Source organism: Gouania willdenowi, chromosome 12 (assembly GCF_900634775.1).
Source record: "Gouania willdenowi chromosome 12, fGouWil2.1, whole genome shotgun sequence".
Classification (NCBI taxonomy): Eukaryota; Metazoa; Chordata; class Actinopteri; order Blenniiformes; family Gobiesocidae; genus Gouania; species Gouania willdenowi.
This window is the reverse complement of record NC_041055.1, coordinates 18,329,670-18,341,909: the sequence shown is the minus strand read 5'-3', so window position 1 is coordinate 18,341,909 and position 12,240 is coordinate 18,329,670. Positions and strand designations below refer to the sequence as shown.

At 39.1% G+C, this 12,240-nt stretch overlaps 1 protein-coding gene across 1 annotated transcript in view; it reads right to left on the bottom strand.

The window, feature by feature from the left end:
- cntfr (ciliary neurotrophic factor receptor) overlaps positions 1-9,420 on the bottom strand; it is a 330,218-nt gene extending 320,798 nt beyond the window's left edge. The window contains exon 1 of the mRNA XM_028463551.1: positions 9,152-9,420. The gene's annotated coding sequence lies outside the window, so the exon portion shown is untranslated. The remainder of the gene's footprint in view (positions 1-9,151) is intronic.
- Positions 9,421-12,240: the final 2,820 nt, after the last annotated feature.

Genomic DNA, 12,240 nt, shown 5'->3' with positions numbered 1-12,240 from the left:
TATACTTGGCCTTTTAGTAATTCTAGGGGTAGAACTGGGGGGAAGCTTTAATTTTCAGAGGGTCGTGTCTTTTAAATAAACTGTTTTTGAGAAGAAAATCAAAAAACCTTAAATATTCTTTGTATATAGTTATTTAGAAATGTGTAGAAAAAAAATATCTTTACGCTATGTTCCATTTTGGTATTGTCCACTAGATGCAATAGGCGATAAAGGCAATTTATTCAAACAAACATAAAGGACAGTGGATAGGACTGGTATGGCTGCCCTTTACCACATAGATAATTGGCAGCAGTGGCTTAGTCCGTAGGGACATGGGTTGGGAACCGGAGGTACCTTGAGCAAGGCACCACACCCCAACACTGCTCCCTTCATTGTAAAGCAACTTTGAGTACCCAGAAAAGTGCTATATAAAATTGATGTAAATTAATAAGAATAATAAAGGGCAAAGGAAAAACATAATTACAAAATATTGCTAGTAATAAAATTATAAAAAATAAAGAAAAATGATTATAGTTGGCTATTATTGGGAGAAGGATGAAGTAGATAAATACATTTATTAATTCAATGATTAATGATAATAACTGAAAAATAAGAATAAGTGAAGAAGAAAAGGAATAAACAAATTTACAAAATGGTAATAATAATAAAAGGAGTCATGCGTATGTTCAAAGTGCATGCTGGGAAATATAGCTGGCGGAGTACGCACAAGTCTCCTCTGATGCATGCTCGGTAAAACGAGCGGAGCCCACGAGTCCGCACAAGTACACAAACTGAAAAACGGACCTATTGTTTATCAGCCAGAAATATCAGTAAATCTGCATAAATCTTCATGCCTAAGGTAGCATTGTGGGTGTGTACTGATTATTTGTAATTATATCTCTATTTGACAATCCTTATTTTGAAGAAATTTGGTATTTTTGTAATCTTATTTACAATTTAAAATCTGATGTTATAAGCTGTATTTACTGTGTATAGTTGGCACCACAGCCATTTTTATTTAAGATTTTAAGTTTAAAAAATATCTATATATGAACAGTTAGAATTACATTAAGCTATACAATTGACTCTTAATGGACGCTGATCTGCGTCTGAAGTTTGTACGCGATGAAGCATTACATTACAGACTTTAATTTCAATTTTACACTTTGCTGTACAAATTAAACCTGGTGATTAAGAGACTGCCTTCAGAGTGCTGATGTACACAAAGAGTTTAGCTGACTGTCTAGCTGTATACTGCACATACAGCGATGGCAGTGCACGCCGTATGATGTATATTTATCTGTTGTTATTAACTCCATGATTTCTTTGCTTTGATCAAATAATGAAAGAAATGCTACTCTCACTGTCTGAGATGGACAACTATTTTAGTCTCCTACTACAGTTAAAACAGACATTCACAAAAAAAATAAAATAAATAAATTTAAAAAATAAATAAATAAAACAAAACAATTTGATCATTAATAAACTGATTCCCCAAAGCCAGATATATGGAACGGAGACTAAAAACTGGGCACATATTTCTAAAGGTTAAATCAAAAGTCTTTTTAGGAATCAAAAATATAATAAATGTAGGCTCCTGATGCAATGTTATAGGACAGAGTAAACCATAGCACTAGGGATTGGCTTTTTATCTGTATTTATATATATATTTCTGTAAGATAAATGAAATACTTGGATAGGAAGTTACTGTCTAAGTGAGATCTTCCAAGCAGATGGTGCAGATAAGAAACTGTCGTAAAACACGGCGATGAATGCATGTGAGGTGCCTTAATTGGTGCCAAGTCTTATCAGAATCTTGTCGTGTTTTTCACACCCTTAGGTGCTGTTAGATGAAAGCACACAGCAAGTGGCATTTCAAACTCAAAAGCTAAAGACCGAGAAAAACATGGGAGCTTCACTTTGTCAGACTGGAGCATTGGTTTTTAGACCTTTACCATTTGGAGGCTTGTTACACACCAAGCTTTCATGGATAAATGTACATGAACACACAAACCCAATTCTTATATTTGCCTCAATGCTAGCCAAGCTCAATTCTATTTCCTACTCTTTTACATAACGTATGAAAGGAAAAAACACCTTTCCACCTCATACCACTAATCAGGTCTCAACCCTTCAAATTTACTATCAAATATTTGTAATAAAATACTCTGATTTAATCTTAATCTCATTTTGTTGACGTTGAATGCCAACAGATAACAGGCTTTGCAATATAATAATTAGTTTTCAGGCTGAAAATGAGAAAAGAAAGTGAAAAGTCTACTAAATAAAACTGTTGTGATGAACATTTGCAGAGTCAGACGTCTGTTGCTGTTGCTTCTTTTGGAATTTCCAATATGGAGCTATTAAACTAATAAAACTACATGGGAAGTGCCAAATAATAAACCTGGGATGCAATCCAATATGCGTTATACAACAGAAGAACCTTCTTTAGCTCAAAACACAAACACACATGCATATCAAACCATGTTAGGAGGAGTGCAGTTTCTTTTGCCAGTAAACAACCTTTGGTAAAAATACAAATACCTACAAGCCAATCATCAATATTTCCCTCTGTGACATCCTGAGGTACTATGTTAAACTTGCTTTATTTCACTTGTTCCCAACAAAGATTACAAGAATAGAAAGTTTGAAAGTAGGGAAATTAGTTTTTGCTGCAGTTCTTTTACGGAATTCATCCTCATTTACATTACCCTTATAATCTTGCACCTGAGGCTATACAAAAATTCCACAACTCAAGCCCATGAAGTGGGATGGCATCTCGCAGGAGGTGTGACTTGTATCAATGTATCCAAAAACATTGCATCTACGACAATGTTTTTCCCTCCAGATTCCAACATACTGACTCTTCAGTCTCTACCCACTGGTAATGTTCTTCCACTTCTAGTAAACTATGCAGCAGATGCATGTTGTTGCCCCCACAGGTCAGCAAAGGCAGTGCATATCAACCATTAATAGCTATTGGTCTGGAATGTGGATTTTAGTGGACATCAAGGAAAATGATGACCATATATTAGCTTCGTGGTTTTAGTTTCAGTCTGGCATGAGCACTTGAAATACTAATTATTTTTACTGTTTCTTTTTAATAATCAGGTTTAAACTTAAAAAAATAAAAAAAAATAAATGCCATATGTTTTAGTGTATAGGGCCCATTTTTTTTTTTCCATTTAAAGTTGAGGAAGCGGTGAATATGACAAACTGGTTCAAAAAATATGATAACTAACAATGCGTTTTGAAGTTACATCACAGTATTTAAATCCAGAAGGTAAATTACCGAAATATAGGGAAAATTAGAAGGTGGGGATTTGCTAGGGTGGTGCAAGTTGAAAAATGTTTTGCAGAGTGTTTAAAAGGACTAAAAAAGCCAACCATGGCAGATTTTTGGGTAGAGCTGAAGCACAAGAAAAGGCAAAGAAGTTTGGCATCTACAAGTTTAAATGTGGGCTTTCTCGGTGCTTCCATTTCATAAAGCGAAATCTGCCTAAATGTGCCAGTTGACATTGCCGAGAAGTTTGATTCTTTCCAAACTCTTGCTAAACGACAGATTGGAACACACATTTTCCAACGCGGACCTCGTCATCAATTAGGACGTGGTCTCGCTCACTTTTGATTTTCCTTTGATGGGGACACTTAAGTCATGTGGAGCAAAGACAGTATAGATTTACACACCTGGACATGAAAAAAAAAAACAGACATTACGGTGTTCCTGACATGTATCACATCTGGGCAGAAATAATACCCATGGTGAAGTTTAAGTTTGAAAACAATCTCAGCTGAGAAAAAATGCCAGCTGGTGTTGTCATTGAGGTGAACGGAAAAGGCTGGATGAACTCTGCTGTGATGCAGAAGTGGCTGTCGACCTGCTTCTCAATGCTCCCGGGTGGAGTTTTTAAAACAAAGAAGGCGCTTCTCGTGATGGACAGCTTGAGAACACACATTCTTCCAGAAGTGAAAGCGGCTGTCGGGAGGCAGAACTGTGCGCTGACTCAAGCTTCAGAAGTTGTGGGGAAGAGTGCTTGCACTCAGGCACGTACAGCTTGACACACACAACAGGGATGCGACGTGCGTCCTATGCCCAGGAGTCCGAGTGAGTGAAAGTTGCGTGGGAGCTGGTGACGTCAGACAGTTGGGCTTCAAAACGATAAGATAGTTACAGTACGACACTGTGCCTGATTCTGATCTGGACACAGGACATTCACTCTGAGTTTGGCATAGAAGAGCTGAAAATGGGGTGGAGGGAGCTTTTTGAGAATGACAAAGGATTTTGGGACAACTGTAATATTTTTATCCACACTGTATGTTTTGAGTGCAATATTTGATTATATACAGTCAGTGCTTAATTTGGAGCAAACATTGGGTATTGTTCCAACACTAAGAAAGAGACAAAAATGTAACAGAATACATTTTTTAAAGTGCCTTTTTCTAACTAAATGGGCCAATAATATCACGTGAACACAAACAACCAATCAGCGTTAAAGAAGCATGGACAATTGCCCGTCACAGAGCATCTCTCACTCTGAGTGACAGCTGTCAAAATCTGCTGTGTTTCAGCAACAAGGACAGTGCAAGATCACAGCTAATTTAGCCACAAAGGTCAGCCACAAATACAAATGATTTACAAACTTTTACACCCATAGCAGCACTAGAGAAAATTACCTTTTATTTGCCAAAATAGCCAAAAAAAAAAAAAAAAAAAAAAAAAAAAAAAAAAAAAAAAACAGCAATGGAGAAATGTATATCCTCGCAACTTAACATATTAAACAGCCGAAGCCTGCCTTGTTTTCTTAAGCCAAAAGTCCTCATGTCCACTGGATTGCGGTAACGGCATCAGCGGTTTTAAAATAGAATGCCCGTTTACATCTCGTATTACGGTAAAGTCATCAGAAGCCGACAGGCGCTTCATGGTGCATTCAAGTACATCTTAAATCAAACCAACAGTTCTGTACAGGCGTTATTGTGACAAAAATGCTTAATGATGCATTCAAGTACACCTCAGTTGCAAGCATAAATCACACCAACAGTACAGGCGTTATATACCAAAAAGTCATCGAAAATCAAATTGTTTTCAGCAAACTCCACCACATTCTTGTTCTCAGTGGCGTCGCCAGGATTCAATCTGTTAGTGCGCACATACCTCTATTGTTACCGTGGCGCAACGGGTAAGAAGGCGCACTTGGGAGTGTAAGGTTGGGGTCATATTTTTTATGACGTCTTTTTTGGACTGGCGACTACATTACATTAAAAATCAACATAAATGAGACGTGATCTTTGCTCAGTTGATGATGGCTTTTTTCTTTGTGCACGTAAGTAACCCATGGTTTGCACTTCATACCAGCTATAATGGAACCAGATACCCAGAGTTTCCCATCGCGGGGTATGTTGACTCAGTTTGTTGAACCTCCTTTCTGGAATACACCTCAGATGTGAGGCCCGCCAGTCCCTGAGCAGCGCGGCTTGCACATTTCGCAAACAAGCCACAAGAACTCTCTGCTCCGAGTAGTAATGCTGTCACCCGGTTCAGCACCGTGAACAGCTGCCAGAGCATGAAGCGGCAGTGCGCATGGCAGAACAAACAAAAAATGATAAATGATTCAATTCCAATTAATTTTTACTCAACAAAAAACTGAAGATCAGTTAGGCTTTACAGCAGAGGATTGTAACAGCGTACATAAACACAGATTAATACAGCCCAGCAAAACATTAAAAAATAAAGAATAAAAATTCTACACCTTCAAAAAAATCGTACGCACAGTGTGTACAGGATTCCGGCTGGCACCGCCAATGCTTGTTCTAAAGCCTCCCAGGTACCTCTGTAAATTTTCAACTTAATTCTCTCTAGCAATTTCTCATAATTACACAAAACACACAATACATACAGTACTGCACAGGGTTATGAAATAAACATTTATAGAAAATCTAATTGTTTTCAGGACACTGCACCAGATTCTTGTTCTCCAGTCTCCCAGGTACCTATGCCTCAATTTTCAACTAGAATCACTGTAGCATCTTCTCATTATTACACAAAACACACATAATACATACAGTACTGTGTGTACTGGGTGCAATTTGTGTAATTATGGAAAAAAACTACAGAGAATCCAGTTGAAAATTGGCACAGATGTACCTGAGGGACTGTAGAAGTAGAGCTGACAAACAGAAAGCAGATCAGCAGTCTGGTTAGTGGTTCCAATATAAAAATAACATAAAAAGCTGTAAATGGACTGATATGCAGACTTGTGGCAGTGAGGTGGTGAGCTCATGTGTAGATGGAAACTCATCTCAATACACAATGAATCTCTTTTAATAAACCTGAGATGGAACCGTACAAGTATTAGCCTGCTACACATTCTGATTGGCTGAGTTCTGTGAAGGCCACCATCATCGGCCGACAGAGGTTTACTTAATGAAAAAGGCAGTCCATTGGCTGAAGAAGATGCCAATCATAATTGCACCTGGCTGGTTTAAAACAGCATAACAACTGGGGCTGTGTTTTATGTGACGGAACAGGCTGTTTGTTCATATCTGTAGGAAAAAAGCACATCTCTTAGAAAGTGGCCTACATAACAGTATACCAAAATGGTACATAAAAAAATCTGATCAATAATTTGTCTTTGAAGTAGAAAGGTTTAAATGAATCTAACAAAAGCCACATTGTGACCGGGTGCCTGGCTTATGTAATGGGTACAAATTGCAGTCACCTACTGCTCTGCAGTGATCAAAGTGCCTAGAAACTTAAGAGAAATGTTAGCAGCTGAAACAAATAGCGATTAATAGTGGTTATAGAAGAATATATTAAAAGAGGAAAGGAAAGTAATTTGAGGAAGGTGGAAGGTGAAAACATACAAAATAAACCATTTCCTTATGGTTCGAGAAGTAAAACAATATGTATCAGATTGAAGTTATTTTCTTCCTGGAATTTTTTTTTTTTTCCACACTTGATTGAAAATCAATACAAGCTTTACTTGCTTGTATTTTGGCTGCTTAGTGTAAGGACACATGTAGGTAGTCATGTGAAGGCCTACCTTGCATAGATGTGGAAGCATTACCTTTTTCTTGTTATCTTACTGACAAACAACCACTTGTGTGTGTGTGTGTGTGTGTGTGGCTGTGCACACACTCTTCCCCATCTGTTGTTTCTTCCAGCTCAAAACCAAACCATGTGTGGGAGCTATCCTGTGCTGGATGCCCTGCAAGTGCTGGGTATTTTCATAAGAAATAAGACAGCTGAAAACCTGTCCGTCTGTCCGCTGACTGGTATTGGACCGTGCCTTTCTGCAGGCTCTTGATGCCTAGCATCTGTTATTTATTCCCACTTTTTCACCTGTGACGCTTGCTATCATCCAGCTGCCTGTCTGCGCTGATCTGGCTGTCTGTGTTGTTCATATAGAAGCGCTTCTTAGCCTTGTTTGCCAAGTTGACGTTCTCTCCCCTGAACTCTTTCGGTCACTTCTGCAAACACCCCTCCTTCCACTGACCTGCTATCAATCGCTCCCGCTCCACCACCACCAACTAGGCATGAAAATGGTGGTCTATTAAGGAGTGCCTGGGCTAAGCTGAGTCTGACACACACTGCTTTGATCAGCCGTGAGCTGGGCTAAACACCCGCTAAACTCCCTGTCTGAAGAGGAAGGGGGAGTGCTTAGGGAAAGTGGCAAGACTTAAAACCAGATTTTGTCTTTCTGAACTCTTTTTGTTCTGCAAATCTTTTCAATTGCGTAGCTTTTTTCCCCCTCTTCTTTTTTCCAGGTAACCTCGAAACGCAACAATATTTACTCTGCAGGTGCACCGCTCAAAGGAGGTCAAGACAAGTCATAACACACAATGTAGTCAATTTCATTACATTCTTTAAAATATGCAGATAAATATAATCTTACAGCTACACATGTTGGAGGTGTCGGGGAATGATGGATCCAACACTGAGAAGTAAATTCAAATCAAGACTTTCTAACGGACAAAGTGAAGATGAGAATAGTGTAAAAACTTCAACTTCTTGACACAGGTAGATACTAAACCAGCTGTGGCAAAAGGACAAAAAGCTCCCATCTTTTTCTCCCAAAGAGTGAAGAGAAAAGGGATTTCCGCTCGGTGCTAATCAATCAGGCCGTGATAATGGCTCCCATGCCTAGCTGTTGACTGGAAGGGTCAAGGCATCCCGTGACCCAGCGCCCAGGGCTCGGGGGCCAAAGCCTTTCTCAGAATAGCACCCCAGGACAGACTCCCCGGGCTAATTGTCCAAGCCAGTGTCAGCCTTTTCAATGCCCCCCAACCCCAAAATACCCTCCTCCCTGCTTTACCCTCCCCTAGTTCAACTTTCTCCCTCATTCTTCCCCACTCTCTCTTCTCACTTTTTTCCTCTTCTGAAAACTTTTCTGTCATTTTGATGAAAGTTCAGGAGTAAGCCTCTTTCTTCCAGAAGGGGAAACTTGATAGATAGTGGAAAGTTGCGCTTGGAAAAAGAATAAAAGAAAAGAATGAATGAAACAGGAAGGATGGGAAAGTGAGGAGAGCTTGTCGGATAAGGAGAGATTAGCAGCTGTGGTAGAAACTAGCAGGAAGAGAGGATGAGAAAGGATACAGAGAGGGTTAGACAGAGGAGAAACAGAGTGACACTGAACCCCCCCTTTCGTATCCTGCCTCACCAACACAACACATCACTCATATGACCAGGAGCGCAGTGACGGGTCTATCTACCTCCATCTGCATATCAATAGCTTCCTATTAATCACACCCTGAGCAGCGTGTGTCTTAGGGAATCTGCACAACATCAGTGTGACAGACCACCTCGATCCAACTGATATACAAAAAGACAAATAAGACCCAGAGGACATGCTCACACACACTCAATCTGACACAAACCGCAGCTCCGGCTCAGCGCATTGGCATTCCTCTCATTCCAAGAGCACGCTGCTAATTAACAGCATTAGATCCTCTCAGACTAGAGAGACCAGTGCAATGGATGGAGAGGGATTCCAGGGATGCACTGGCACCACATCTCCAATCACTTTTGCCATCACTCTTTTTTTCCCCCTACTCATCCATCCACCAACCATCTTACGTTCTCTGTCAGGTCGTGGTCAAGGCAGCACTGAAGAAGAACAAGAGAAAAGTCCATAAAAAAAAAAAAAAAAAGAAACTAATAAGATCAACTACTCACTGGAAACCTTTTTTATGCTTCTTTTTATCTGGATCGTGTCACTCCTTATCTTCTTCTCCACTGTAGCCAAAGGGGAATGTGTCTATCCCGGGTGTGTACGTTGTGTCAGTCCAATAGGAAAAAGTTGTCTTGCAGCATGTGTGTGTCTGTGTGTGTGTATGCGCAGACGTGCAAGTGTATGCTCGTGAAGAGAAGAAGAGAGAGCGACCGATTGTGTGCATCTGTCTCTGTGTCTCGCAATGCTCTGACTGAGTGAGCAGTGGCTGTTTTAAACAGGCTGCTCTCCCCATGTGACCAGCCCTGCCACAGGCAGGAATACATTACCGACTCGCTCGCTCGCTCTCTCTCTGTATCTCTCCTCTCTCACTCATGCACACTATGTCTACAGTGCACCCTCTAGCCACCGATCAGGGTAGTGACAAGAACAGCCTCATACAATATATGCCCGCGCACACACACACACACACACACACATTCCTCGGTTCGCTTTGTTTACTCAAGATGTAAGTAAACCTTTTCACAAGCGAAATAAGACAGGCAGCTGGATGATAGCGAGCGTCTTTTATTATTCAGATACTTCCCTTACTATAGTATAGATGTTATGTAAAATAGACAATTGGGGGCAGTTTGTGGCAACAACTCCAAGAATATAAATATCTTGGTAAAAGGTAGAGATTGGAAATAAATACAAAACATGCCAATTGTTTTTCTAATTTAGGAGAACTGCATATTGACATCTAGGAACTACAGTCACTGGTGTTACAATACCATGAAGTCTGAGGTCTGTCTGTATTTTTTGTTTACCTATTGAAAGAAAACCGTTAATATTAGCTCAGGTAATCCTAAACCTTCTGCTATAGGTTTAGGCTGCTGAGAAAACCTTGTCGAGTACACAAAGCAGTTCTCTATGTTTACTCCCCTTTTAATCACATTAATTTTTGATGCCTTAATCATGACTCACACCCTTTGTTTTCTTGTCTCTCATCTCTTCCTCTTTCTCTCTTTTAAATCTATGTATTATTTTTGTAGGTGTCCAGACATTTGATCTGACTTTTCTTGATCTGGAGTTTGCAATTCAACCAGCTTAGGATACTATGATGTTCTCTCTCAATCCTGTTCTTCTCCTCCCTTTCCATGAAACCCAGCTGGTTAAAGCAAATGGCCGCCAAGGCTGAGAGTGGGTCTGGTGGAGGTTTTTTTTTCCTGCCAAAAGGAAGTGGGTACTCCATTGTCATCTATGTGGCATCGACAACTCACTCACAAGTACTGTCCCTAATGAGATTAAAAGCAGAAGAGTGAAGACACACAACTAAAGCAGTGGCATTGTCACATGTTACTTTGACCTAAAATAGTCTTTTTGGTATGACTCTACCAGAATAAAGTCAATATATAGCAAATATCCACATTTTATCTTTGACTACACAAAATAAAAAAAAAGTTTTAAATTATCTGCATCATGTCTTTGCATCATTTCGGTCTATTTCTAGCAATATTTGTCAATATTCTAAGATTATCTGGCATGTTGCAAACGGGTAAAAGATCACCGATATAATCACATAGTTCAAGTTTATTTGTCATCTAGAATGCATGTAGTTGACCAGTCGCATCCTCTATAAGTATTTAAAAGTTTTTATTTTTGTATTTTAAATTTTTTTGTTTAACTAAGAAAATGTTCTATTATTAAAAAGAAAAAAAAAAAAAAAGTCTAAACTTAGCTCTCATTAAGAAGAAGTCACTATTCAATTGACATGGACTATTACTTACAAGACTAACACAACCCACATTGCAATGCACTCCTTTAGTATTCATTCCAACACACGCATAGGACCTTTATAATGCAAGGCTACACAACAAAATATAGAATACCAGTACATAACTGGGGACTATCCAACATTAGACATGTGCAGTGAGGGGCCACAGTCTACCACTACCAAAAAAACATGTCTCAGCCTTTGACCAAAAAGTGTCTTCTATTGCATCTCATGTTGCACATTGTCAAGATATATTCTGATTTTTTTTAAAAAAACTCAATTTATACCTTTAAACACCAGAAACACATTCTGGAAACAAAAACAAATTCATGTCATTGGATAAATTTGGACTGTGGGAATAAACGTATCACTACTTCAAATAATCACTTCAAAAAATTTAAATCATCCCATTAAAACATTTCCTCATGCACCTTTTACTTTCCCATCGAAGCGGTGGACAGGTTTTCCCACCAAGTTGCACTGACCTTTTCAGTAATGGAAAACCTTTTAAAGCTGACCTTCAGTCGCAAAGCTAATACGATAGCATCACGGCTATGAAAACAATACGGAACAACGGAGAACATTTACAGATGTGATACTCGTTTCCCTTCTACATATCCATAGCTAGTTATCTATTACAAACATACTTGAACACATACTCAAAAATGCAAGGAAATTGGATTAACTCTTTTTTTAATTGAATGTTTAAGATTGTAGACTTTTTGTGACTACAGAAAGCACAGCTCTTTAAAGTTTTTATTTGCACTTGTTAACAGTGAGCCTGTTATAGCTTTGTTCTTGCTGGAGCCATTGATTTGGTGGGTTATGAAATCCTCAGCATGGTTATAGATGACTTCAACCTGACCTGGGATCTAATGAGGCAGAATAAGCAAAAACACCTGTGCGTGTAACAGCTCTGTTGATACAGTTGCTTCCATTTCTTTTTTTTTTTTTTGTTTTTCCTCCTTTACTTCTATGACTACCTTTAGTCATTCTACATTGTGTCATTCATTTGGTCGTTTTGAGTTACCTAATGATTTTCCAACTTTTTGCGTTCCTATATAATGTGGTCACATGGTTTGACCTCTACTCATGTGGTTGGAACTTTTTGAAAGTGCAGTAAAGCAGAAGTCCCTCATCACCAAGCCGCAGAAATGGAGTTTTGGGTTCATACACATGCTGCCAAGCTCCAGAAAAAAATTGAGCTTAAGCCTCTTTGTTGTTCCCCCTTTTGCTTTTATTATAAAGCCGACACTGCACACTGCAATTTTCCTGAATGTTTTGGCACATATTGCAATTTTCTTAAAGGAAGGACATGCTCACTCAGATATTCGGAGA